Source organism: Oncorhynchus mykiss, chromosome 21, assembly GCF_057628025.1.
Source record: "Oncorhynchus mykiss isolate SJ-2025 chromosome 21, ASM5762802v1, whole genome shotgun sequence".
Classification (NCBI taxonomy): Eukaryota; Metazoa; Chordata; class Actinopteri; order Salmoniformes; family Salmonidae; genus Oncorhynchus; species Oncorhynchus mykiss.
The window spans coordinates 35,448,266-35,475,533 of NC_143042.1; the positions used below are offsets into that span (position 1 = coordinate 35,448,266).

Below are 27,268 nucleotides of genomic sequence, written 5' to 3' on the forward strand. Positions count from 1 at the left end.
TCTGTTCGGCCCGCCTGTTCGGCCCGCCTTTTCCTGTAGTCCATGATCAAGACAAACGAGATGAGTGGTTGTTGTCCTTGCGCCACAACGCCAGTTCTCTGACCTCCTCCCTATAGGCCATGTCATCGTTGTCAGTGATCAGGCCTACCACTGTTGTGTCATCAGCAAACTTAATAATGGTGTTGGAGTCGTGTTTGTCCATGCAGTAGTGGGTGAACAGGGAATACAGGAGGGGACTAAGTACACACCCCTGACGGGCCCCAGTGTTAAGGATCAGTGTGAGCCGAGCTGTAGTCGATAAACAGCATTCTCACATAAGTGTTCCTTTTGTCCAGGTGAGAAAGGGCTGTGTGGAGTGCGATTGAGATTGCGTCATCTGTGGATCTGTTGGGGTGGTATGCGAATTGGAGTGGGTCTAGGGTGTCCGGGAGGATGCTGTTGATGTGAGTCATGACCAGCCTTTCAAGGCACTTCATGGTTACCAACAAGAATGCTACGGGGAGATAATAATTTAAGCAGGTTATCTTCGCTTCCTTGGGCACAGGGACTATGGTGGTCTGCTTGAAACATGTAGGTATTACAGACTCAGACTCGGTCAGGGAGAGGTTGAAAATGTCAGTGAAGACACTTTACAGTTGGTCCGCGCATGCTTTGAGTACACATCCTGGAAATCCATCTGCCCCTGTGGCTTTGTGGAAAGTTGACCTGCTTAAAGGTTTTGTTCATATCGGCTACCGAGAGCGTTATCACACAGTCATCCAGAACAGCTGGTGCTCTCGTGCATGGTTCAGTGTTGCTTGCCTCAAAGGCTCGCGTCAATGGGCAGCTCGCGTCTGGGTTTCCCTTTGTAGTCCATAATAGTTTTCAAGCCCTGCCACATCCGACGAGCATCAGAGCCGGTGTAGTAGGTTTCAGTCTTAACTTGTTGAGTGTAAGGGGCAGTATTTTCGTTTTTGGCTAAAAAAAAACATTTGAAACTGCCTATTTCTCAGCCCCAGAAACTAGAACATGCATATAATCGTCAGATTAGGATAGAAAACACTCTAAAGTTTCCAAAACTGTCAAAATATTGTCTGTGAGTATAACAGAACAGATATTGCAGGCGAAAGCCTGAGGAATATCCAATCAGGAAGTGCCTCTTATTTTGAAACCTCTCTGTTCCTATGCATGCCTATCCTCCATTTAAAGGGATATCAACCAGATTCCCTTTTCTGTGGCTTCCCTAAGGTGTCAGTCTTTAGACATAGTTTCAGGCTTTTATTTTGAAAAAATTAGCGTGAAGGATCACATTGCGTAAGTGGATAGGTGGGGGCTCTCAAAGTGAGTTTTGCGCAATTGAGTAAATCCGCCATTGTTCCTCCCACTGTTATTGAAAAAGCTACACATCCGGTTGATATAATATCTAATATATATTTGAAAAACTACCTGAAGATTGATTATAAAAAACGTTTGACATGTTTCTGTGGACATTATAGATATTATTTGGAATATACGTCTGCGTTGTGGTGACAGCTCATTTCTGAACATAACGCGACAAACAAAACGTCGGTATTTTGGGTATAAAAATAATCTTTATGGAACAAAAGGAACATTTGTTGTGTAACTGGGAGTCTCGTGAGTGAAAACATTCGAAGATCATCAAAGGTAAACCATTTTTTGATTGCTTTTCTGATTTTCGTGACCTAGCTGCATAATGCTTAGTGTACATAATGTTATGTTATGCTATCAATAATCTTACACAAACGCTTGGATTGCTTTCGCTGTAAAGCATAATTTCAAAATCTGAGACGACAGGTGGATTAACAAAAGGTTAAGCTGTGTTTTCCTATATTGCACTTGTGATTTCATGAATATGAATATATATATATTTTTTAGTAATATTATTTGACTGTGGCGCTATGCTATTCAGCGGTTGCTGATGACAATTACCCCACTACTGGGATGGGTAGCTTCAACAAGTTAATCCTGTATTGACTCTCTGCTTGTTTGAAGGTTCATGTGAGGGCATAGCGGGACTTCTTATAAGCGTCCGGATTCATCTCCCGCTCCTTGAAAGCGTCAGCTCTAGCCTTTAGCTCGATGCAGATGTTGCCTGTAATCCATGGCTTCTGGTTGGGATATGTACGTACGGTCACCGTGGGGACGACGTCATCAATGCACTTATTGATGAAGCCGATGACTGAGGTGGTGTATTCCTCAATGCCATTGGATGAATCCTGGAACATATTCCAGTCTGTGCTAGCAGAACAGTCCTGTAGTGTAGCGTCTGCGTCATCTGTCCACTTCCGTATTGAGCGAGTCACTGGTACTTCCTGCTTTAGTTTTTGCTTGTAAGCAAAAATCAGGATGTAATAATTGTGGTCAGATTTACCAAATGAAGGGCGGGGGAGAGCTTTGTGTCTATCTCTTTGTGTGGAGTAAAGGTTGTCTAGGATTTTTTCCCCCTGGTTGCACATGTGACATAAACATTTGGTACAACTGATTCAAGTTTGCCTTCATTGAAGTCCCCGGCCACTAGGAGCGCCGCTTCTTGGAGAGCATTTTCTTCTCTGCTTATGGCCTTGAGTTGGTTAAAAAGTTAAATGACAAATGATAAATGTCTCACCTTTTGGGTTTTATATCGACACAGCAGTATCAGGAGAATGGACAGTAGAACACCAGCAACAACCAGGCCCACAACCACTCCTACTAGGACTGATGTAGAGGGTCCAGGAGTTACACCTGGAGAGAGAACAGCAAATCACCGTCAGACTCTGAGGTAGTTGTAGAAAATAAATAAAGTAACATTTCTACACAGACACGCACGCATAGCATAGTGAGCTCACCAGTGACGCTGATGTGGAAAGATAAGCTGAGATATGAATTATGGGGCGGTCTTGTCCTTGTCCCCTCACACTGGTACTGACCAGCCTGATCAGAGAGAGAGATGGTGGCGGTTTTACTGGTCTGCCTGTAAAGCCATTCTTTATTTATTAACCAGTGGTATGTCCAGTCTGTGTAGTCTGATAGTTCACACTGCAGCTTGACAGTGTCTCCAGGGTAGTGACTATCTTCACTGAGGCTGTAGGCAGAGCTGTGGAAACAGTTCATTGAAGACAAATGCAGTTAGTACATCAATCAGTTAAAAGTATATTCTTAGTACCATACACCTGTCACCGTCAGTCTGACTGAATCACTAAACTCTGAATGCTTCTTCTGATCAATATGTGTACCGACACTTGTAGTCACCACTGTCTGAAATCTTAACCTCACTGATCTCATTTTCATGCTTCCTACTAAGGAAGTCTACACTATCCTTGCTCCATGTGTATTTCCAGTCAGTGACTTCACCCCTATGTATGTTACAACTGAGAGTGACAGACTCTCCACTGAATATCTGGGAGGATTTGGGGTGCATGGTCAGAACAGCATTTGCCTGTCCTGCACAAAATAAAACCAGCATGAAACAATTACTTTAACACCTGTTATTTTGAGACACTCAAAACACAAAATGTGTCTATCCAAAAGCAGCTTTAAAAATCACAAAGATATATGATGAAGCATAAAGAGATGGAGGCTTGATCAAGTGTACAAATATCTACCATCATCATCTTCAGTGTCCAGAGTAGATGTGTGTAGTCAGCACTACAACAAAGATAGTAGAGATGAAATAAATAACATGCCATATTCATGTTTCTGATTACCTGGTATTTTATTTTAAAGGTGCAATCTGCAATTTCTACATCAATTTCTGCACTTTTAAATGAAAGTAGCAATTCAAGTATTTTACTGTCATAACCCAAAATTGACAGTTATGTCACAACAAGTGACAGGGTGGTAATTTTGTTGTAGTTTGAATTACGGACTGCAAGTTTAAATATCCACCGACTTCCCATGTTCTGCACAGAGAGTGTACAGAGACCAAAAACACAAAATCACCACTCTTAAATTTATCTCACTGTAGCGAAGGAACCCTCAACCATTTACAATAATCACAACTTGATACTACAACACATCCAACAAATATAGCATTTTGTATTTATTGTGGTTGTCAGCACATTTTAGAAGCATTGAGTTAGCATCAATCTTTAGTTCCTGGGTAATGACCTGTAAATGCACACCAACACACTAACCAGGTCTGCATGGCATCGGCTATACAATCTCAGGTTCTCACAGAGATGCAACATCTATGTAGGGTGGTCACATTCTTACTTCATATCTCTACCATATTTGCTGCAATTTCCTTTTAGTGCCGTTTAGTAAGGTTTTGCACTGTTTTCTCAATAAGGATTGAAAATAGAAAACAAATCCAAAGCATGAAACTATCTTCATTTCCATTCATGTCTTAGTAAATCAGGTAATTAATTAGTTCTTAGTAAATCAGGTAATTTTGTTCAACAGGAAACATAGCAGGTCAAAAGCAAGCTTACTGTAAAGCCAGGAAGGTCTGCTTTATGTTTTGGATCATTGTCTTGTTGGAAGACAAATCTCAGTCCCAGTCTCAGGTCTTTTGCAGACTCCATCAGGTTTTCTTCCAGAATGGTCCTGTATTTGGCTCCATCCATCTTCCCATCAATTTGAACCATCTTCCCTGTCCCTGCTGAAGAAAAGCAGGCCCAAACCATGATGCTGCCACCACCATGTTTGACAGTGGGGATGGTGTGAGCTGTGTTGCTTTTACGCCAAACATAACGTTTTGCATTGTTGCCAAAAAGTTCAATTTTGGTTTCATCTGACCAGAGCACCTTCTTCCACATGTTTGGTGTGTCTCCCAGGTGGCTTGTGGCAAACTTTAAACGACACTTTTTATGGATATCTTTAAGAAATGGCTTTCTTCTTGCCACTCTTCCATAAAGGCCAGATTTGTGCAATATACGACTGATTGTTGTCCTATGGACAGAGTCTCCCACCTTAGCTGTAGATCTCTGCAGTTCATCCAGAGTGATAATGGGCCTCTTAAGTTTAGAGGGACGGCCAGGTCTTGGTAGATTTGCAGTGGTCTGATACACCTTCCATTTCAATATTATCGCTTGCACAGTGCTCCTTGGGATGTTTAAAGCTTGGGAAATCTTTTTGTATCCAAATCCGGCTTTAAACTTCTTCACAACAGTATCTCGGACCTGCCTGGTGTGTTCCTTGTTCTTCATGATGCTCTCTGCGCTTTTAACGGACCTCTGAGACTATCACAGTGCAGGTGCATTTATACGGAGACTTGATTACACACAGGTGGATTGTATTTATCATCATTAGTCATTTAGGTCAACATTGGATCATTCAGAGATCCTCACTGAACTTCTGGAGAGTTTGCTGCACTGAAAGTAAAGGGGCTGAATAATTTTGCACGCCCAATTATTCAGTTTTTGATTTGTTAAAAAAGTTTGAAATATCCAATAAATGTTGTTGCACTTCATGATTGTGTCCCACTTGTTGTTGATTCTTCACAAAAAAATACAGTTTTATATCTTTATGTTTGAAGCCTGAAAAAAGGTCGCAAAGTTCAAGGGGGCCGAATACTTTCGCAAGGCACTGTATACACACAAACACACTGGACCAACATTGTCCTTCTCGCGAGATAAATATAAATGCTAAGGTTTTTCATGCCAGATTGACATCATTTACATTGTCATACCAGCCAGATTAATAAGAATAAATGATATGTTCCTTGGAGAACACAGAATGATCAAGCTATTGAGTAACAGAAGATCAGAGACCATTATCAAGACCATTTCAAGGACAGCTTTTTTCCATCTACGTAACATTGCAAAAATCAGAAACTTTCTGTCCAAAAATGACGCAGAAAAATTAATCCATGCTTTTGTCACTTCTAGGTTAGACTACTGCAATGCTCTACTTTCCGGCTACCCGGATAAAGCACTAAATAAACTTCAGTTAGTGCTAAATACGGCTGCTAGAATCCTGACTAGAACCAAAAAATTTGATCATATTACTCCAGTGCTAGCCTCTCTTCACTGGCTTCCTGTCAAAGCAAGGGCTGATGTCAAGGTTTTACTGCTAACCTACAAAGCATTACATGGGCTTGCTCCTACCTATCTCTCTGATTTGGTCCTGCCGTACATACCTACACGTACGCTACGGTCACAAGACGCAGGCCTCCTAATTGTCCCTAGAATTTCTAAGCAAACAGCTGGAGGCAGGGCTTTCTCCTATAGAGCTCAATTTTTATGGAACGGTCTGCCTACCCATGTCAGAGACGCAAACTCGGTCTCAACCTTTAAGTCTCTACTGAAGACTCATCTCTTCAGTGGGTCATATGATTGAGTGTAGTCTGGCCCAGGAGTGGGAGGGTGAACGGAAAGGCTCTGGAGCAACGAACCGCCCTTGCAGTCTCTGCCTGGCCGGTTCCCCTCTTTCCACTGGGATTCTCTGCCTCTAACCCTATTACAGGGGCTGAGTCACTGGCTTACTGGGGCTCTCTCATGCCGTCCCTGGAGGGGGTGCGTCACCTGAGAGGGTTGAGTCACTGATGTGGTCATCCTGTCTGGGTTGGCGCCCCCCCCCCCCCCCCCCCTTGGGTTGTGCCGTGGCGGAGGTCTTTGTGGGCTATACTCAGCCTTGTCTCAGGATGGTAAGTTGGTGGTTGAAGATATCCCTCTAGTGGTGTGGGGGCTGTGCTTTGGCAAAGTGGGTGGGGTTATATCCTTCCTGTTTGGCCCTGTCCGGGGGTGTCCTCGGAATGGGCCACAGTGTCTCCTGACCCCTCCTGTCTCAGCCTCCAGTATTTATGCAGCAGTAGTAGTTTATGTGTCGGGGGGCTAGGTTCAGTTTGTTATATCTGGAGTACTTCTCCTGTCCTATTCGGTGTCCTGTGTGAATCTAGGTGTGCGTTCTCTAATTCTCTACTTCTCTCTTTCGCTCTCTCGGAGGACCTGTGCCCTAGGACCATGCCCCAGGACTACCTGACATGATGACTCCTTGCTGTCCCCAGTCCACCTGGCTGTGCTGCTGCTCCAGTTTCAACTGTTCTGCCTTAATATTATTCGACCATGCTGGTCATTTATGAACATTTGAACATCTTGGCCATGTTCTGTTATAATCTCCACCCGGCACAGCCAGAAGAGGACTGGCCATCCCACATATGCTTTCTCTAATTCTCTCTTTCTTTCTCTCTCTCGGAGGACCTGAGCCCTAGGACCATGCCCCAGGAATACCTGACATGATGACTCCTTGCTGTCCAAAGTCCACCTGACTGTGCTGCTGCTCCAGTTTCAACTGTTCTGCCTTATTATTATTCGACCATGCTGGTCATTTATGAACATTTGAACATCTTGACCATGTTTTGTTATAATCTCCACCCGGCACAGCCAGAAGAGGACTGGCCACCCCACATAGCCTGGTTCCTCTCTAGGTTTCTTCCTAGGTTTTGGCCTTTCTAGGGAGTTTTTCCTAGCCACCGTGCTTCTACACCTGCATTGCTTGCTGTTTGGGGTTTTAGGCTGGGTTTCTGTACAGCACTTTGAGATATCAGCTGATGTACGAAGGGCTATATAAATAAATTTGATTTGATTTGATTCATTGACAGCCATTTTACCAGTAGGTATGATAACTTGTCATCTTTCATGTTCAATAACACACCAATCACATGTGACAACAGGAAACACAGCAGGTCAAAAGCAAGCTTACTGTAAGGCCAGGAAGGTCTTCCACATTACTAGAAACAGAAAGACAGCATTCCTGGGTGGGCTCAAATCACCAACTTTTAAATTAACAGTCTAACGCGCCAACCAATTGCACCACAGAGACTTGTGGTTATACTGACCCTCAGCAGGCCAAAGTCTCATGGAAGCTCAAACCAAGTCAGGAAGGGTCAGTTCACATCTCCACAATCTGAAAAATGTCATCCCTGGGTGGTGATGATGCACCAACCTTTAGATTGACAGTCAAACACGCTAACTGATTGCACTAGAGAGGCTTGTGTTGGCATTGACCATCAGCAGGGCAAAATAACAGGAATCTCATTACAGGTCCACGATGTCAAATCCACATCATGGAGCACAATAAACTGAGAACTGTCATCCCTGGGTGGGCTCGAACCACCAACCTTTAGATTAACAGTCTAACGCGCTAACCAATTGCGCCACAGAGACTTTTGGTGTATACGACCCTGACGCTTGAATGATGGCCATTTGTGCTCTCATCCAACTGAACATGGAGTTTACGAAACAACAACACTTTGTTCCAATGGTTGTGTTAACGTGCATCAAAAGTGCAGCAACATTTTCAAGGAAGTAGACCTATAGTTTTCTAATGTTTGTTAGCTTTTTGAATGGCCTTAAAAGGGCAAAAATGTAGCGCAATGTTCGTCAGCGCAACATTATATTAAATGGCATCTGGCAGGAGTAAATTCAGCCGCAATCACAAATATATTCTGATAAATATATATTTTAAACAACTGCATTTTCACAAATGTAATATATAATCGCCAAGCCCATTCAAAATAATTAGGGGACTGACTCCGGAAGAATGATGAAGTGGCTAGTCACTTTCATGGCGTGTTGGCGTACATATACACACAAACACACTGGACCAACATTGTCCTTCTCGCAAGATAAATATAAATGCTAAGGTTTTTCATGCCAGATTGACATCATTTACGTTGTCATACCAGCCAGATTAATAAGAATAAATTATATGTTCCTTGGAGAACACAGAATGATCAAGCTATTGAGTAACAGAAGATCAGAGACCAATGACAACCATTTTACCAGTAGGTATGATAACTTGTCATCTTTCATGTTCAACAACACACCAATCACATGTGACAACAGGAAACACAGCAGGTCAAAAGCAAGCTTACTGTAATGCCAGGAAGGTCTTCCACATCACTAGAAACAGAAAGACAGCATTCCTGAGTGGGCTCAAATTACCAACTTTTAAATTAACAGTCTAACGCGCCAACCAATTGCACCACAGAGACTTGTGGTTGTACTGATCCTCAGCAGGCCAAAGTCTCATGGAAGCTCAAGCCAAGTCAGGAAGGGTCAGTTCACATCTCCACAATCTGAAAAATGTCATCCCTGGGTGGTGATGATGCACCAACCTTTAGATTGACAGTCAAACACGCTAACTGATTGCACTAGAGAGGCTTGTGTTGGCATTGACCGGGGCAAAATAACAGGAATCTCATTACAGGTCCAGGATGTCACATCCACATCCACATCATGGAGCACAACAAACTGACATCCCTGGGTGGGCTCGAAACACCAACCTTTAGGTTAACAGTCTAACGGGCTAACCAATTGCGCCACAGAGACTTGTTGGATGACTTGTATATGACCCTGACGCTTGATCGATGGCCATTTGTGCTCTCATCCAACTGAACATGGAGTTTACGAAACAACAACACTTTGTTCCAATGGTTGTGTTAACGTGCATCAAAAGTGCAGCAACATTTTCAAGGAAGTAGACCTATAGTTTTCTAATGTTTGTTAGCTTTTTGAATGGCCTTAAAAGGGCAAAAATGTAGCGCAATGTTCGTCAGCGCAACATTATATTAAAAGGCATCTGGCAGGAGTAAATTCAGCCGCAATCACAAATATATTCTGATAAATATATATTTTAAACAACTGCATTTTCACAAATGTAATATATAATCGCCAAGCCCATTCAAAATAATTAGGGGACTGACTCCGGAAGAATGATGAAGTGGCTAGTCACTTTCATGGCGTGTTGGCGTACATATACACACAAACACACTGGACCAACATTGTCCTTCTCGCAAGATAAATATAAATGCTAAGGTTTTTCATGCCAGATTGACATCATTTACGTTGTCATACCAGCCAGATTAATAAGAATAAATTATATGTTCCTTGGAGAACACAGAATGATCAAGCTATTGAGTAACAGAAGATCAGAGACCATTGACAGCCATTTTACCAGTAGGTATGATAACTTGTCATCTTTCATGTTCAACAACACACCAATCACATGTGACAACAGGAAACACAGCAGGTCAAAAGCAAGCTTACTGTAAGGCCAGGAAGGTCTTCCACATCACTAGAAACAGAAAGACAGCATTCCTGGGTGGGCTCAAATCACCAACTTTTAAATTAACAGTCTAACACGCCAACCAATTGCACCACAGATACTTGTGGTTACACTGACCCTCAGCAGGCCAAAGTCTCATGGAAGCTCAAGCCAAGTCAGGAAGGGTCAGTTCACATCTCCACAATCTGAAAAATGTCATCCCTGGGTGGTGATGATGCACCAACCTTTAGATTGACAGTCAAACACGCTAACTGATTGCACTAGAGAGTTGGCATTGACCGGGGCAAAGTAACAGGAATCTCATTACAGGTCCAGGATGTCACATCCACATCATGGAGCACAACAAACTGACAACTGTCGTCCCTGGGTGGGCTCGAACCACCAACCTTTAGATTAACAGTCTAACGCGCTAACCAATTGCGCCACAGAGACTTGTGGTGTATATGACCCTGACGCTTGATCGATGGCCATTTGTGCTCTCATCCAACTGAACATGGAGTTTACGAAACAACAACACTTTGTTCCAATTGTTGTGTTAACGTGCATCAAAAGTGCAGCAACATTTTCAAGGAAGTAGACCTATAGTTTTCTAATGTTTGTTAGCTTTTTGAATGGCCTTAAAAGGGCAAAAATGTAGCGCAATGTTCGTCAGCGCAACATTATATTAAAAGGCATCTGGCAGGAGTAAATCCCGCCTCAATCACAAATATATTCTGATAAATATATATTTTAAACAACTGCATTTTCACAAATGTAATATATAATCGCCCAGCCCATTCAAAATAATTAGGGGACTGACTCCGGAAGAATGATGAAGTGGCTAGTCACTTTCATGGCGTATTGGCGTACATATACACACAAACACACTGGACCAACATTGTCCTTCTCGCGAGATAAATATAAATGCTAAGGTTTTTCATGCCAGATTGACATCATTTACGTTGTCATACCAGCCAGATTAATAAGAATAAATTATATGTTCCTTGGAGAACACAGAATGATCAAGCTATTGAGTAACAGAAGATCAGAGACCATTGACAGCCATTTTACCAGTAGGTATGATAACTTGTCATCTTTCATGTTCAACAACACACCAATCACATGTGACAACAGGAAACACAGCAGGTCAAAAGCAAGCTTACTGTAAGGCCAGGAAGGTCTTCCACATCACTAGAAACAGAAAGACAGCATTCCTGGGTGGGCTCAAATCACCAACTTTTAAATTAACAGTCTAACGCACCAACCAATTGCACCACAGAGACTTGTGGTTATACTGACCCTCAGCAGGCCAAAGTCTCATGGAAGCTCAAGCCAAGTCAGGAAGGGTCAGTTCACATCTCCACAATCTGAAAAATGTCATCCCTGGGTGGTGATGATGCACCAACCTTTAGATTGACAGTCAAACACGCTAACTGATTGCACTAGAGAGGCTTGTGTTGGCATTGACCGGGGCAAAATAACAGGAATCTCATTACAGGTCCAGGATGTCACATCCACATCATGGAGCACAACAAACTGAGAACTGTCGTCCCTGGGTGGGCTCGAACCACCAACCTTTAGATTAACAGTCTAACGCGCTAACCAATTGCGCCACAGAGACTTGTGGTGTATATGATCCTGACGCTTGATCGATGGCCATTTGTGCTCTCATCCAACTGAACATGGAGTTTACGAAACAACAACACTTTGTTCCAATTGTTGTGTTAACGTGCATCAAAAGTGCAGCAACATTTTCAAGGAAGTAGACCTATAGTTTTCTAATGTTTGTTAGCTTTTTGAATGGCCTTAAAAGGGCAAAAATGTAGCGCAATGTTCGTCAGCGCAACATTATATTAAAAGGCATCTGGCAGGAGTAAATCCCGCCTCAATCACAAATATATTCTGATAAATATATATTTTAAACAACTGCATTTTCACAAATGTAATATATAATCGCCAAGCCCATTCAAAATAATTAGGGGACTGACTCCGGAAGAATGATGAAGTGGCTAGTCACTTTCATGGCGTATTGGCGTACATATACACACAAACACACTGGACCAACATTGTCCTTCTCGCGAGATAAATATAAATGCTAAGGTTTTTCATGCCAGATTGACATCATTTACGTTGTCATACCAGCCAGATTAATAAGAATAAATTATATGTTCCTTGGAGAACACAGAATGATCAAGCTATTGAGTAACAGAAGATCAGAGACCATTGACAGCCATTTTACCAGTAGGTATGATAACTTGTCATCTTTCATGTTCAACAACACACCAATCACATGTGACAACAGGAAACACAGCAGGTCAAAAGCAAGCTTACTGTAAGGCCAGGAAGGTCTTCCACATCACTAGAAACAGAAAGACAGCATTCCTGGGTGGGCTCAAATCACCAACTTTTAAATTAACAGTCTAACGCACCAACCAATTGCACCACAGAGACTTGTGGTTATACTGACCCTCAGCAGGCCAAAGTCTCATGGAAGCTCAAGCCAAGTCAGGAAGGGTCAGTTCACATCTCCACAATCTGAAAAATGTCATCCCTGGGTGGTGATGATGCACCAACCTTTAGATTGACAGTCAAACACGCTAACTGATTGCACTAGAGAGGCTTGTGTTGGCATTGACCGGGGCAAAATAACAGGAATCTCATTACAGGTCCAGGATGTCACATCCACATCATGGAGCACAACAAACTGTCGTCCCTGGGTGGGCTCGAACCACCAACCTTTAGATTAACAGTCTAACGCGCTAACCAATTGCGCCACAGAGACTTGTGGTGTATATGACCCTGACGCTTGATCGATGGCCATTTGTGCTCTCATCCAACTGAACATGGAGTTTACGAAACAACAACACTTTGTTCCAATTGTTGTGTTAACGTGCATCAAAAGTGCAGCAACATTTTCAAGGAAGTAGACCTATAGTTTTCTAATGTTTGTTAGCTTTTTGAATGGCCTTAAAAGGGCAAAAATGTAGCGCAATGTTCGTCAGCGCAACATTATATTAAAAGGCATCTGGCAGGAGTAAATCCCGCCTCAATCACAAATATATTCTGATAAATATATATTTTAAACAACTGCATTTTCACAAATGTAATATATAATCGCCAAGCCCATTCAAAATAATTAGGGGACTGACTCCGGAAGAATGATGAAGTGGCTAGTCACTTTCATGGCGTATTGGCGTACATATACACACAAACACACTGGACCAACATTGTCCTTCTCGCGAGATAAATATAAATGCTAAGGTTTTTCATGCCAGATTGACATCATTTACGTTGTCATACCAGCCAGATTAATAAGAATAAATTATATGTTCCTTGGAGAACACAGAATGATCAAGCTATTGAGTAACAGAAGATCAGAGACCATTGACAGCCATTTTACCAGTAGGTATGATAACTTGTCATCTTTCATGTTCAACAACACACCAATCACATGTGACAACAGGAAACACAGCAGGTCAAAAGCAAGCTTACTGTAAGGCCAGGAAGGTCTTCCACATCACTAGAAACAGAAAGACAGCATTCCTGGGTGAGCACAAATCACCAACTTTTAAATTAACAGTCTAACGCGCCAACCAATTGCACCACAGATACTTGTGGTTACACTGACCCTCAGCAGGCCAAAGTCTCATGGAAGCTCAAACCAAGTCAGGAAGGGTCAGTTCACATTTCCACAATCTGAAAAATGTCATCCCTGGGTGGTGATGATGCACCAACCTTTAGATTGACAGTCAAACACGCTAACTGATTGCACTAGAGAGGCTTGTGTTGGCATTGACCGGGGCAAAATAACAGGAATCTCATTACAGGTCCAGGATGTCACATCCACATCATGGAGCACAACAAACTGACAACTGTCGTCCCTGGGTGGGCTCAAACCACCAACCTTTAGATTAACAGTCTAACGCGCTAACCAATTGCGCCACAGAGACTTGTGGTGTATATGACCCTGACGCTTGATCGATGGCCATTTGTGCTCTCATCCAACTGAACATGGAGTTTACGAAACAACAACACTTTGTTCCAATTGTTGTGTTAACGTGCATCAAAAGTGCAGCAACATTTTCAAGGAAGTAGACCTATAGTTTTCTAATGTTTGTTAGCTTTTTGAATGGCCTTAAAAGGGCAAAAATGTAGCGCAATGTTCGTCAGCGCAACATTATATTAAAAGGCATCTGGCAGGAGTAAATCCCGCCTCAATCACAAATATATTCTGATAAATATATATTTTAAACAACTGCATTTTCACAAATGTAATATATAATCGCCAAGCCCATTCAAAATAATTAGGGGACTGACTCCGGAAGAATGATGAAGTGGCTAGTCACTTTCATGGCGTATTGGCGTACATATACACACAAACACACTGGACCAACATTGTCCTTCTCGCGAGATAAATATAAATGCTAAGGTTTTTCATGCCAGATTGACATCATTTACGTTGTCATACCAGCCAGATTAATAAGAATAAATTATATGTTCCTTGGAGAACACAGAATGATCAAGCTATTGAGTAACAGAAGATCAGAGACCATTGACAGCCATTTTACCAGTAGGTATGATAACTTGTCATCTTTCATGTTCAACAACACACCAATCACATGTGACAACAGGAAACACAGCAGGTCAAAAGCAAGCTTACTGTAAGGCCAGGAAGGTCTTCCACATCACTAGAAACAGAAAGACAGCATTCCTGGGTGGGCTCAAATCACCAACTTTTAAATTAACAGTCTAACGCACCAACCAATTGCACCACAGAGACTTGTGGTCATACTGACCCTCAGCAGGCCAAAGTCTCATGGAAGCTCAAGCCAAGTCAGGAAGGGTCAGTTCACATCTCCACAATCTGAAAAATGTCATCCCTGGGTGGTGATGATGCACCAACCTTTAGATTGACAGTCAAACACGCTAACTGATTGCACTAGAGAGGCTTGTGTTGGCATTGACCGGGGCAAAATAACAGGAATCTCATTACAGGTCCAGGATGTCACATCCACATCATGGAGCACAACAAACTGACAACTGTCGTCCCTGGGTGGGCTCGAACCACCAACCTTTAGATTAACAGTCTAACGCGCTAACCAATTGCGCCACAGAGACTTGTGGTGTATATGACCCTGACGCTTGATCGATGGCCATTTGTGCTCTCATCCAACTGAACATGGAGTTTACGAAACAACAACACTTTGTTCCAATTGTTGTGTTAACGTGCATCAAAAGTGCAGCAACATTTTCAAGGAAGTAGACCTATAGTTTTCTAATGTTTGTTAGCTTTTTGAATGGCCTTAAAAGGGCAAAAATGTAGCGCAATGTTCGTCAGCGCAACATTATATTAAAAGGCATCTGGCAGGAGTAAATCCCGCCTCAATCACAAATATATTCTGATAAATATATATTTTAAACAACTGCATTTTCACAAATGTAATATATAATCGCCAAGCCCATTCAAAATAATTAGGGGACTGACTCCGGAAGAATGATGAAGTGGCTAGTCACTTTCATGGCGTATTGGCGTACATATACACACAAACACACTGGACCAACATTGTCCTTCTCGCGAGATAAATATAAATGCTAAGGTTTTTCATGCCAGATTGACATCATTTACGTTGTCATACCAGCCAGATTAATAAGAATAAATTATATGTTCCTTGGAGAACACAGAATGATCAAGCTATTGAGTAACAGAAGATCAGAGACCATTGACAGCCATTTTACCAGTAGGTATGATAACTTGTCATCTTTCATGTTCAACAACACACCAATCACATGTGACAACAGGAAACACAGCAGGTCAAAAGCAAGCTTACTGTAAGGCCAGGAAGGTCTTCCACATCACTAGAAACAGAAAGACAGCATTCCTGGGTGGGCTCAAATCACCAACTTTTAAATTAACAGTCTAACGCGCCAACCAATTGCACCACAGAGACTTGTGGTTATACTGACCCTCAGCAGGCCAAAGTCTCATGGAAGCTCAAGCCAAGTCAGGAAGGGTCAGTTCACATCTCCACAATCTGAAAAATGTCATCCCTGGGTGGTGATGATGCACCAACCTTTAGATTGACAGTCAAACACGCTAACTGATTGCACTAGAGAGGCTTGTGTTGGCATTGACCGGGGCAAAATAACAGGAATCTCATTACAGGTCCAGGATGTCACATCCACATCATGGAGCACAACAAACTGACAACTGTCGTCCCTGGGTGGGCTCGAACCACCAACCTTTAGATTAACAGTCTAACGCGCTAACCAATTGCGCCACAGAGACTTGTGGTGTATATGACCCTGACGCTTGATTGATGGCCATTTGTGCTCTCATCCAACTGAACATGGAGTTTACGAAACAACAACACTTTGTTCCAATTGTTGTGTTAACGTGCATCAAAAGTGCAGCAACATTTTCAAGGAAGTAGACCTATAGTTTTCTAATGTTTGTTAGCTTTTTGAATGGCCTTAAAAGGGCAAAAATGTAGCGCAATGTTCGTCAGCGCAACATTATATTAAAAGGCATCTGGCAGGAGTAAATCCCGCCTCAATCACAAATATATTCTGATAAATATATATTTTAAACAACTGCATTTTCACAAATGTAATATATAATCGCCAAGCCCATTCAAAATAATTAGGGGACTGACTCCGGAAGAATGATGAAGTGGCTAGTCACTTTCATGGCGTATTGGCGTACATATACACACAAACACACTGGACCAACATTGTCCTTCTCGCGAGATAAATATAAATGCTAAGGTTTTTCATGCCAGATTGACATCATTTACGTTGTCATACCAGCCAGATTAATAAGAATAAATTATATGTTCCTTGGAGAACACAGAATGATCAAGCTATTGAGTAACAGAAGATCAGAGACCATTGACAGCCATTTTACCAGTAGGTATGATAACTTGTCATCTTTCATGTTCAACAACACACCAATCACATGTGACAACAGGAAACACAGCAGGTCAAAAGCAAGCTTACTGTAAGGCCAGGAAGGTCTTCCACATCACTAGAAACAGAAAGACAGCATTCCTGGTTGAGCACAAATCACCAACTTTTAAATTAACAGTCTAACGCGCCAACCAATTGCACCACAGATACTTGTGGTTACACTGACCCTCAGCAGGCCAAAGTCTCATGGAAGCTCAAACCAAGTCAGGAAGGGTCAGTTCACATCTCCACAATCTGAAAAATGTCATCCCTGGGTGGTGATGATGCACCAACCTTTAGATTGACAGTCAAACACGCTAACTGATTGCACTAGAGAGGCTTGTGTTGGCATTGACCGGGGCAAAATAACAGGAATCTCATTACAGGTCCAGGATGTCACATCCACATCATGGAGCACAACAAACTGACAACTGTCGTCCCTGGGTGGGCTCGAACCACCAACCTTTAGATTAACAGTCTAACGCGCTAACCAATTGCGCCACAGAGACTTGTGGTGTATATGATCCTGACGCTTGATCGATGGCCATTTGTGCTCTCATCCAACTGAACATGGAGTTTACGAAACAACAACACTTTGTTCCAATTGTTGTGTTAACGTGCATCAAAAGTGCAGCAACATTTTCAAGGAAGTAGACCTATAGTTTTCTAATGTTTGTTAGCTTTTTGAATGGCCTTAAAAGGGCAAAAATGTAGCGCAATGTTCGTCAGCGCAACATTATATTAAAAGGCATCTGGCAGGAGTAAATCCCGCCTCAATCACAAATATATTCTGATAAATATATATTTTAAACAACTGCATTTTCACAAATGTAATATATAATCGCCAAGCCCATTCAAAATAATTAGGGGACTGACTCCGGAAGAATGATGAAGTGGCTAGTCACTTTCATGGCGTATTGGCGTACATATACACACAAACACACTGGACCAACATTGTCCTTCTCGCGAGATAAATATAAATGCTAAGGTTTTTCATGCCAGATTGACATCATTTACGTTGTCATACCAGCCAGATTAATAAGAATAAATTCTATGTTCCTTGGAGAACACAGAATGATCAAGCTATTGAGTAACAGAAGATCAGAGACCATTGACAGCCATTTTACCAGTAGGTATGATAACTTGTCATCTTTCATGTTCAACAACACACCAATCACATGTGACAACAGGAAACACAGCAGGTCAAAAGCAAGCTTACTGTAAGGCCAGGAAGGTCTTCCACATCACTAGAAACAGAAAGACAGCATTCCTGGGTGGGCTCAAATCACCAACTTTTAAATTAACAGTCTAACGCACCAACCAATTGCACCACAGAGACTTGTGGTTATACTGACCCTCAGCAGGCCAAAGTCTCATGGAAGCTCAAGCCAAGTCAGGAAGGGTCAGTTCACATCTCCACAATCTGAAAAATGTCATCCCTGGGTGGTGATGATGCACCAACCTTTAGATTGACAGTCAAACACGCTAACTGATTGCACTAGAGAGGCTTGTGTTGGCATTGACCGGGGCAAAATAACAGGAATCTCATTACAGGTCCAGGATGTCACATCCACATCATGGAGCACAACAAACTGACAACTGTCGTCCCTGGGTGGGCTCGAACCACCAACCTTTAGATTAACAGTCTAACGCGCTAACCAATTGCGCCACAGAGACTTGTGGTGTATATGATCCTGACGCTTGATCGATGGCCATTTGTGCTCTCATCCAACTGAACATGGAGTTTACGAAACAACAACACTTTGTTCCAATTGTTGTGTTAACGTGCATCAAAAGTGCAGCAACATTTTCAAGGAAGTAGACCTATAGTTTTCTAATGTTTGTTAGCTTTTTGAATGGCCTTAAAAGGGCAAAAATGTAGCGCAATGTTCGTCAGCGCAACATTATATTAAAAGGCATCTGGCAGGAGTAAATCCCGCCTCAATCACAAATATATTCTGATAAATATATATTTTAAACAACTGCATTTTCACAAATGTAATATATAATCGCCAAGCCCATTCAAAATAATTAGGGGACTGACTCCGGAAGAATGATGAAGTGGCTAGTCACTTTCATGGCGTATTGGCGTACATATACACACAAACACACTGGACCAACATTGTCCTTCTCGCGAGATAAATATAAATGCTAAGGTTTTTCATGCCAGATTGACATCATTTACGTTGTCATACCAGCCAGATTAATAAGAATAAATTATATGTTCCTTGGAGAACACAGAATGATCAAGCTATTGAGTAACAGAAGATCAGAGACCATTGACAGCCATTTTACCAGTAGGTATGATAACTTGTCATCTTTCATGTTCAACAACACACCAATCACATGTGACAACAGGAAACACAGCAGGTCAAAAGCAAGCTTACTGTAAGGCCAGGAAGGTCTTCCACATCACTAGAAACAGAAAGACAGCATTCCTGGGTGGGCTCAAATCACCAACTTTTAAATTAACAGTCTAACGCACCAACCAATTGCACCACAGAGACTTGTGGTTATACTGACCCTCAGCAGGCCAAAGTCTCATGGAAGCTCAAGCCAAGTCAGGAAGGGTCAGTTCACATCTCCACAATCTGAAAAATGTCATCCCTGGGTGGTGATGATGCACCAACCTTTAGATTGACAGTCAAACACGCTAACTGATTGCACTAGAGAGGCTTGTGTTGGCATTGACCGGGGCAAAATAACAGGAATCTCATTACAGGTCCAGGATGTCACATCCACATCATGGAGCACAACAAACTGACAACTGTCGTCCCTGGGTGGGCTCGAACCACCAACCTTTAGATTAACAGTCTAACGCGCTAACCAATTGCGCCACAGAGACTTGTGGTGTATATGATCCTGACGCTTGATCGATGGCCATTTGTGCTCTCATCCAACTGAACATGGAGTTTACGAAACAACAACACTTTGTTCCAATTGTTGTGTTAACGTGCATCAAAAGTGCAGCAACATTTTCAAGGAAGTAGACCTATAGTTTTCTAATGTTTGTTAGCTTTTTGAATGGCCTTAAAAGGGCAAAAATGTAGCGCAATGTTCGTCAGCGCAACATTATATTAAAAGGCATCTGGCAGGAGTAAATCCCGCCTCAATCACAAATATATTCTGATAAATATATATTTTAAACAACTGCATTTTCACAAATGTAATATATAATCGCCAAGCCCATTCAAAATAATTAGGGGACTGACTCCGGAAGAATGATGAAGTGGCTAGTCACTTTCATGGCGTATTGGCGTACATATACACACAAACACACTGGACCAACATTGTCCTTCTCGCGAGATAAATATAAATGCTAAGGTTTTTCATGCCAGATTGACATCATTTACGTTGTCATACCAGCCAGATTAATAAGAATAAATTATATGTTCCTTGGAGAACACAGAATGATCAAGCTATTGAGTAACAGAAGATCAGAGACCATTGACAGCCATTTTACCAGTAGGTATGATAACTTGTCATCTTTCATGTTCAACAACACACCAATCACATGTGACAACAGGAAACACAGCAGGTCAAAAGCAAGCTTACTGTAAGGCCAGGAAGGTCTTCCACATCACTAGAAACAGAAAGACAGCATTCCTGGGTGGGCTCAAATCACCAACTTTTAAATTAACAGTCTAACGCACCAACCAATTGCACCACAGAGACTTGTGGTTATACTGACCCTCAGCAGGCCAAAGTCTCATGGAAGCTCAAGCCAAGTCAGGAAGGGTCAGTTCACATCTCCACAATCTGAAAAATGTCATCCCTGGGTGGTGATGATGCACCAACCTTTAGATTGACAGTCAAACACGCTAACTGATTGCACTAGAGAGGCTTGTGTTGGCATTGACCGGGGCAAAATAACAGGAATCTCATTACAGGTCCAGGATGTCACATCCACATCATGGAGCACAACAAACTGACAACTGTCGTCCCTGGGTGGGCTCGAACCACCAACCTTTAGATTAACAGTCTAACGCGCTAACCAATTGCGCCACAGAGACTTGTGGTGTATATGATCCTGACGCTTGATCGATGGCCATTTGTGCTCTCATCCAACTGAACATGGAGTTTACGAAACAACAACACTTTGTTCCAATTGTTGTGTTAACGTGCATCAAAAGTGCAGCAACATTTTCAAGGAAGTAGACCTATAGTTTTCTAATGTTTGTTAGCTTTTTGAATGGCCTTAAAAGGGCAAAAATGTAGCGCAATGTTCGTCAGCGCAACATTATATTAAAAGGCATCTGGCAGGAGTAAATCCCGCCTCAATCACAAATATAGTCTGATAAATATATATTTTAAACAACTGCATTTTCACAAATGTAATATATAATCGCCAAGCCCATTCAAAATAATTAGGGGACTGACTCCGGAAGAATGATGAAGTGGCTAGTCACTTTCATGGCGTATTGGCGTACATATACACACAAACACACTGGACCAACATTGTCCTTCTCGCGAGATAAATATAAATGCTAAGGTTTTTCATGCCAGATTGACATCATTTACGTTGTCATACCAGCCAGATTAATAAGAATAAATTATATGTTCCTTGGAGAACACAGAATGATCAAGCTATTGAGTAACAGAAGATCAGAGACCATTGACAGCCATTTTACCAGTAGGTATGATAACTTGTCATCTTTCATGTTCAACAACACACCAATCACATGTGACAACAGGAAACACAGCAGGTCAAAAGCAAGCTTACTGTAAGGCCAGGAAGGTCTTCCACATCACTAGAAACAGAAAGACAGCATTCCTGGGTGAGCACAAATCACCAACTTTTAAATTAACAGTCTAACGCGCCAACCAATTTCACCACAGATACTTGTGGTTACACTGACCCTCAGCAGGCCAAAGTCTCATGGAAGCTCAAGCCAAGTCAGGAAGGGTCAGTTCACATCTCCACAATCTGAAAAATGTCATCCCTGGGTGGTGATGATGCACCAACCTTTAGATTGACAGTCAAACACGCTAACTGATTGCACTAGAGAGGCTTGTGTTGGCATTGACCGGGGCAAAATAACAGGAATCTCATTACAGGTCCAGGATGTCACATCCACATCATGGAGCACAACAAACTGACAACTGTCGTCCCTGGGTGGGCTCGAACCACCAACCTTTAGATTAACAGTCTAACGCGCTAACCAATTGCGCCACAGAGACTTGTGGTGTATATGATCCTGACGCTTGATCGATGGCCATTTGTGCTCTCATCCAACTGAACATGGAGTTTACGAAACAACAACACTTTGTTCCAATTGTTGTGTTAACGTGCATCAAAAGTGCAGCAACATTTTCAAGGAAGTAGACCTATAGTTTTCTAATGTTTGTTAGCTTTTTGAATGGCCTTAAAAGGGCAAAAATGTAGCGCAATGTTCGTCAGCGCAACATTATATTAAAAGGCATCTGGCAGGAGTAAATCCCGCCTCAATCACAAATATATTCTGATAAATATATATTTTAAACAACTGCATTTTCACAAATGTAATATATAATCGCCAAGCCCATTCAAAATAATTAGGGGACTGACTCCGGAAGAATGATGAAGTGGCTAGTCACTTTCATGGCGTATTGGCGTACATATACACACAAACACACTGGACCAACATTGTCCTTCTCGCGAGATAAATATAAATGCTAAGGTTTTTCATGCCAGATTGACATCATTTACGTTGTCATACCAGCCAGATTAATAAGAATAAATTATATGTTCCTTGGAGAACACAGAATGATCAAGCTATTGAGTAACAGAAGATCAGAGACCATTGACAGCCATTTTACCAGTAGGTATGATAACTTGTCATCTTTCATGTTCAACAACACACCAATCACATGTGACAACAGGAAACACAGCAGGTCAAAAGCAAGCTTACTGTAAGGCCAGGAAGGTCTTCCACATCACTAGAAACAGAAAGACAGCATTCCTGGGTGGGCTCAAATCACCAACTTTTAAATTAACAGTCTAACGCACCAACCAATTGCACCACAGAGACTTGTGGTTATACTGACCCTCAGCAGGCCAAAGTCTCATGGAAGCTCAAGCCAAGTCAGGAAGGGTCAGTTCACATCTCCACAATCTGAAAAATGTCATCCCTGGGTGGTGATGATGCACCAACCTTTAGATTGACAGTCAAACACGCTAACTGATTGCACTAGAGAGGCTTGTGTTGGCATTGACCGGGGCAAAATAACAGGAATCTCATTACAGGTCCAGGATGTCACATCCACATCATGGAGCACAACAAACTGACAACTGTCGTCCCTGGGTGGGCTCGAACCACCAACCTTTAGATTAACAGTCTAACGCGCTAACCAATTGCGCCACAGAGACTTGTGGTGTATATGATCCTGACGCTTGATCGATGGCCATTTGTGCTCTCATCCAACTGAACATGGAGTTTACGAAACAACAACACTTTGTTCCAATTGTTGTGTTAACGTGCATCAAAAGTGCAGCAACATTTTCAAGGAAGTAGACCTATAGTTTTCTAATGTTTGTTAGCTTTTTGAATGGCCTTAAAAGGGCAAAAATGTAGCGCAATGTTCGTCAGCGCAACATTATATTAAAAGGCATCTGGCAGGAGTAAATCCCGCCTCAATCACAAATATAGTCTGATAAATATATATTTTAAACAACTGCATTTTCACAAATGTAATATATAATCGCCAAGCCCATTCAAAATAATTAGGGGACTGACTCCGGAAGAATGATGAAGTGGCTAGTCACTTTCATGGCGTATTGGCGTACATATACACACAAACACACTGGACCAACATTGTCCTTCTCGCGAGATAAATATAAATGCTAAGGTTTTTCATGCCAGATTGACATCATTTACGTTGTCATACCAGCCAGATTAATAAGAATAAATTATATGTTCCTTGGAGAACACAGAATGATCAAGCTATTGAGTAACAGAAGATCAGAGACCATTGACAGCCATTTTACCAGTAGGTATGATAACTTGTCATCTTTCATGTTCAACAACACACCAATCACATGTGACAACAGGAAACACAGCAGGTCAAAAGCAAGCTTACTGTAAGGCCAGGAAGGTCTTCCACATCACTAGAAACAGAAAGACAGCATTCCTGGGTGAGCACAAATCACCAACTTTTAAATTAACAGTCTAACGCGCCAACCAATTGCACCACAGATACTTGTGGTTACACTGACCCTCAGCAGGCCAAAGTCTCATGGAAGCTCAAACCAAGTCAGGAAGGGTCAGTTCACATCTCCACAATCTGAAAAATGTCATCCCTGGGTGGTGATGATGCACCAACCTTTAGATTGACAGTCAAACACGCTAACTGATTGCACTAGAGAGGCTTGTGTTGGCATTGACCGGGGCAAAATAACAGGAATCTCATTACAGGTCCAGGATGTCACATCCACATCATGGAGCACAACAAACTGAGAACTGTCGTCCCTGGGTGGGCTCGAACCACCAACCTTTAGATTAACAGTCTAACGCGCTAACCAATTGCGCCACAGAGACTTGTGGTGTATATGATCCTGACGCTTGATCGATGGCCATTTGTGCTCTCATCCAACTGAACATGGAGTTTACGAAACAACAACACTTTGTTCCAATTGTTGTGTTAACGTGCATCAAAAGTGCAGCAACATTTTCAAGGAAGTAGACCTATAGTTTTCTAATGTTTGTTAGCTTTTTGAATGGCCTTAAAAGGGCAAAAATGTAGCGCAATGTTCGTCAGCGCAACATTATATTAAAAGGCATCTGGCAGGAGTAAATCCCGCCTCAATCACAAATATATTCTGATAAATATATATTTTAAACAACTGCATTTTCACAAATGTAATATATAATCGCCAAGCCCATTCAAAATAATTAGGGGACTGACTCCGGAAGAATGATGAAGTGGCTAGTCACTTTCATGGCGTATTGGCGTACATATACACACAAACACACTGGACCAACATTGTCCTTCTCGCGAGATAAATATAAATGCTAAGGTTTTTCATGCCAGATTGACATCATTTACGTTGTCATACCAGCCAGATTAATAAGAATAAATTATATGTTCCTTGGAGAACACAGAATGATCAAGCTATTGAGTAACAGAAGATCAGAGACCATTGACAGCCATTTTACCAGTAGGTATGATAACTTGTCATCTTTCATGTTCAACAACACACCAATCACATGTGACAACAGGAAACACAGCAGGTCAAAAGCAAGCTTACTGTAAGGCCAGGAAGGTCTTCCACATCACTAGAAACAGAAAGACAGCATTCCTGGGTGAGCACAAATCACCAACTTTTAAATTAACAGTCTAACGCGCCAACCAATTGCACCACAGATACTTGTGGTTACACTGACCCTCAGCAGGCCAAAGTCTCATGGAAGCTCAAACCAAGTCAGGAAGGGTCAGTTCACATCTCCACAATCTGAAAAATGTGATCCCTGGGTGGTGATGATGCACCAACCTTTAGATTGACAGTCAAACACGCTAACTGATTGCACTAGAGAGGCTTGTGTTGGCATTGACCGGGGCAAAATAACAGGAATCTCATTACAGGTCCAGGATGTCACATCCACATCATGGAGCACAACAAACTGAGAACTGTCGTCCCTGGGTGGGCTCAAACCACCAACCTTTAGATTAACAGTCTAACGCGCTAACCAATTGCGCCACAGAGACTTGTGGTGTATATGATCCTGACGCTTGATCGATGGCCATTTGTGCTCTCATCCAACTGAACATGGAGTTTACGAAACAACAACACTTTGTTCCAATTGTTGTGTTAACGTGCATCAAAAGTGCAGCAACATTTTCAAGGAAGTAGACCTATAGTTTTCTAATGTTTGTTAGCTTTTTGAATGGCCTTAAAAGGGCAAAAATGTAGCGCAATGTTCGTCAGCGCAACATTATATTAAAAGGCATCTGGCAGGAGTAAATCCCGCCTCAATCACAAATATATTCTGATAAATATATATTTTAAACAACTGCATTTTCACAAATGTAATATATAATCGCCAAGCCCATTCAAAATAATTAGGGGACTGACTCCGGAAGAATGATGAAGTGGCTAGTCACTTTCATGGCGTATTGGCGTACATATACACACAAACACACTGGACCAACATTGTCCTTCTCGCGAGATAAATATAAATGCTAAGGTTTTTCATGCCAGATTGACATCATTTACGTTGTCATACCAGCCAGATTAATAAGAATAAATTATATGTTCCTTGGAGAACACAGAATGATCAAGCTATTGAGTAACAGAAGATCAGAGACCATTGACAGCCATTTTACCAGTAGGTATGATAACTTGTCATCTTTCATGTTCAACAACACACCAATCACATGTGACAACAGGAAACACAGCAGGTCAAAAGCAAGCTTACTGTAAGGCCAGGAAGGTCTTCCACATCACTAGAAACAGAAAGACAGCATTCCTGGGTGGGCTCAAATCACCAACTTTTAAATTAACAGTCTAACGCACCAACCAATTGCACCACAGAGACTTGTGGTTATACTGACCCTCAGCAGGCCAAAGTCTCATGGAAGCTCAAGCCAAGTCAGGAAGGGTCAGTTCACATCTCCACAATCTGAAAAATGTCATCCCTGGGTGGTGATGATGCACCAACCTTTAGATTGACAGTCAAACACGCTAACTGATTGCACTAGAGAGGCTTGTGTTGGCATTGACCGGGGCAAAATAACAGGAATCTCATTACAGGTCCAGGATGTCACATCCACATCATGGAGCACAACAAACTGACAACTGTCGTCCCTGGGTGGGCTCGAACCACCAACCTTTAGATTAACAGTCTAACGCGCTAACCAATTGCGCCACAGAGACTTGTGGTGTATATGATCCTGACGCTTGATCGATGGCCATTTGTGCTCTCATCCAACTGAACATGGAGTTTACGAAACAACAACACTTTGTTCCAATTGTTGTGTTAACGTGCATCAAAAGTGCAGCAACATTTTCAAGGAAGTAGACCTATAGTTTTCTAATGTTTGTTAGCTTTTTGAATGGCCTTAAAAGGGCAAAAATGTAGCGCAATGTTCGTCAGCGCAACATTATATTAAAAGGCATCTGGCAGGAGTAAATCCCGCCTCAATCACAAATATATTCTGATAAATATATATTTTAAACAACTGCATTTTCACAAATGTAATATATAATCGCCAAGCCCATTCAAAATAATTAGGGGACTGACTCCGGAAGAATGATGAAGTGGCTAGTCACTTTCATGGCGTATTGGCGTACATATACACACAAACACACTGGACCAACATTGTCCTTCTCGCGAGATAAATATAAATGCTAAGGTTTTTCATGCCAGATTGACATCAT

The 27,268-nt window shown here is 42.0% G+C and overlaps 13 non-coding genes across 13 annotated transcripts; all 13 read right to left on the reverse strand.

The window, feature by feature from the left end:
- Nucleotides 1-10,345: 10,345 nt before the first annotated feature.
- Nucleotides 10,346-10,419, reverse strand: trnan-guu (transfer RNA asparagine (anticodon GUU)). The gene has a single exon. It is a non-coding gene; the product is annotated as a tRNA-Asn (tRNA).
- Nucleotides 10,420-11,513: 1,094 nt separating this feature from the next.
- Nucleotides 11,514-11,587, reverse strand: trnan-guu (transfer RNA asparagine (anticodon GUU)). The gene has a single exon. It is a non-coding gene; the product is annotated as a tRNA-Asn (tRNA).
- A 1,087-nt stretch (nt 11,588-12,674) lies between these two features.
- trnan-guu (transfer RNA asparagine (anticodon GUU)) lies at nt 12,675-12,748 on the reverse strand. Its single transcript has one exon. It is a non-coding gene; the product is annotated as a tRNA-Asn (tRNA).
- Nucleotides 12,749-15,010: 2,262 nt separating this feature from the next.
- Nucleotides 15,011-15,084, reverse strand: trnan-guu (transfer RNA asparagine (anticodon GUU)). Its single transcript has one exon. It is a non-coding gene; the product is annotated as a tRNA-Asn (tRNA).
- A 1,094-nt stretch (nt 15,085-16,178) lies between these two features.
- Nucleotides 16,179-16,252, reverse strand: trnan-guu (transfer RNA asparagine (anticodon GUU)). Its single transcript has one exon. It is a non-coding gene; the product is annotated as a tRNA-Asn (tRNA).
- A 1,094-nt stretch (nt 16,253-17,346) lies between these two features.
- trnan-guu (transfer RNA asparagine (anticodon GUU)) lies at nt 17,347-17,420 on the reverse strand. Its single transcript has one exon. It is a non-coding gene; the product is annotated as a tRNA-Asn (tRNA).
- Nucleotides 17,421-18,514: 1,094 nt separating this feature from the next.
- Nucleotides 18,515-18,588, reverse strand: trnan-guu (transfer RNA asparagine (anticodon GUU)). The gene has a single exon. It is a non-coding gene; the product is annotated as a tRNA-Asn (tRNA).
- Nucleotides 18,589-19,682: 1,094 nt separating this feature from the next.
- On the reverse strand, nt 19,683-19,756 carry trnan-guu (transfer RNA asparagine (anticodon GUU)). Its single transcript has one exon. It is a non-coding gene; the product is annotated as a tRNA-Asn (tRNA).
- A 1,094-nt stretch (nt 19,757-20,850) lies between these two features.
- Nucleotides 20,851-20,924, reverse strand: trnan-guu (transfer RNA asparagine (anticodon GUU)). The gene has a single exon. It is a non-coding gene; the product is annotated as a tRNA-Asn (tRNA).
- Nucleotides 20,925-22,018: 1,094 nt separating this feature from the next.
- Nucleotides 22,019-22,092, reverse strand: trnan-guu (transfer RNA asparagine (anticodon GUU)). Its single transcript has one exon. It is a non-coding gene; the product is annotated as a tRNA-Asn (tRNA).
- A 1,094-nt stretch (nt 22,093-23,186) lies between these two features.
- Nucleotides 23,187-23,260, reverse strand: trnan-guu (transfer RNA asparagine (anticodon GUU)). The gene has a single exon. It is a non-coding gene; the product is annotated as a tRNA-Asn (tRNA).
- A 1,094-nt stretch (nt 23,261-24,354) lies between these two features.
- trnan-guu (transfer RNA asparagine (anticodon GUU)) lies at nt 24,355-24,428 on the reverse strand. Its single transcript has one exon. It is a non-coding gene; the product is annotated as a tRNA-Asn (tRNA).
- Nucleotides 24,429-26,690: 2,262 nt separating this feature from the next.
- trnan-guu (transfer RNA asparagine (anticodon GUU)) lies at nt 26,691-26,764 on the reverse strand. The gene has a single exon. It is a non-coding gene; the product is annotated as a tRNA-Asn (tRNA).
- Between the last annotated feature and the right edge of the window lie 504 nt (nt 26,765-27,268).